Source organism: Anneissia japonica, unplaced genomic scaffold, assembly GCF_011630105.1.
Source record: "Anneissia japonica isolate Jap-2015-1 unplaced genomic scaffold, ASM1163010v1 scaffold285010_len649756_cov215, whole genome shotgun sequence".
In the NCBI taxonomy this organism is placed as follows: Eukaryota; Metazoa; Echinodermata; class Crinoidea; order Comatulida; family Comatulidae; genus Anneissia; species Anneissia japonica.
In genome coordinates, this window is record NW_022699253.1 from 269916 (window position 1) to 271621 (window position 1706).

The 1706-nt window shown below is 39.5% G+C and overlaps 1 long non-coding RNA gene across 1 annotated transcript in view; it reads right to left on the reverse strand.

Moving 5' to 3' along the window:
* The window catches only part of LOC117102902, a 3679-nt gene extending 2949 nt beyond the window's left edge, over positions 1 to 730 (reverse strand). The window contains exon 1 of the long non-coding RNA XR_004444495.1: positions 603 to 730. This is a non-coding gene — a long non-coding RNA (uncharacterized LOC117102902). The remainder of the gene's footprint in view (positions 1 to 602) is intronic.
* Between the last annotated feature and the right edge of the window lie 976 nt (positions 731 to 1706).

Sequence of the window (1706 nt, forward strand, 5' to 3'; positions counted from 1 at the left end):
ATTTTAAATTTGTAAGACATCTATTGTATTCCTGTCTCTTATACACATCTAGATGTGTATAAGAGACAGCTGGTCCTTGCCAGAAACAGATGGCATTCAGGTCTAGGCCTACTACACTAGGCCTAGCCTTGGGCGGCCCTTAAGCTAGTAGGCCTAGGTCCTAACTAGCTAGGCCTCTCTAGCCTAGGCTAGCCTATACTAAACAACAGCAGCTCAACTCAGGCTTAACCATACAACCAAAAACAACCAGCTACCATCTATACAACTACAAATCATAACACATTATTACAGATTTACCTAGACCGGCTTAGGCCCTTAGATGTGCAATATCTAGGTAGGCCCTAGGAATGCTAAAGCTAGGTAGCCTAGGCTAGGCCTAGCTAGCATTAATTTAATATTCCACGCAGCGGAACTGAACGCAGCAGCAGCCGTTTCGTTCCATCCAGCGAAGCATTGCAATGCATTGTGATAAGATTACAAGGTCATCCTAGAGTCTTGTTATAACCTACAGTACCGTAAAATAATATACGTGAAGGTAAAACAAAAATACGGGGGTGATTAATCTAAAGAAATCAACAATAATGCAATTTTCTTAAACTGACCTCCGGGCTAGGCCTAGCCAGGCATGTCGCTGAAATTGGAAATTTGTACGGTCGATCGCGTGTGTGGTGTGGTGTGGGGGTGTGTTAACTATTACGGACGTGACTGAAAGCAGGATACTGCTACATCCATACCACCAGAATGAGATTAACCCTACGAAAAAAAAGTTATGTAGCATTAGAGGGCGTACCTGAATATTTCACTTTGTGTACTGTACAGTACTCAAATAAAAGCCCAGCGGGCTTAATCTCGAAAAAAGGAAGCCCATCTCGGCCCCTCTCTTTAGTATTGTGCAACGGAGTTACAACTGGAGATGATATATTTTCCTCTCAGATCCTGTATCCTATTGAATCTAATAATCAATGTAATAATGACCAGCGATTATACTTTATAAATATAAATAGCTCAATAAATCTGATTTTTATATAAACACTTACTCATGGCCTACCAATGACCATACTCCATCTTGCAGCTGATGTTGAAGAAGCGATGTTATTCTATTCTATGATCATTGCAACAATATGATCTTAAACCTAGATGAATTTGTAAGAGCCAAAAACAGCACCCATAACAGAAAAGATTAATTCTTGCTTTCTAGCGCGTATCATTCAATGTTTACTGTGCGAGTTCAGCGCGTAACGTAGGCTACGTAGTGAACCGGCGAACGCTTGCATTTCACTGTAACGTGTGAGTTTTGAGGGAAGCAAAATTAAAACTGCAAATCTAATTATATTTACATGATGAGAATTTACTAATCATAAGCTTTCCATTCATATATTCAATGAAGTAAAAAGAACAATAGAAAGGGTCTAACCGGTCTAACTTATCAAACAGACATGCACACTTCAGTCTTCGCATCAGTCGCCGCAGAAAAATGATTACGCTGAAACAAGCGCCTGTATACAATCAGTCAATGGTGTTTGGAAGGCTTGATTCTATTGGTTTCCAAAAGTGACGGAGCTTTGACTAATCACAACAATTTTTTATTTTTAGTATGGTAGAAAGAATAAAGATCAACTTACAGAGAGAAAGAAGCCGACTGGTCAAATACAAATGCGAGTTATTCTGATTAGAATTTGGTAACATGAGCCGCGAAAGGTAAAAAA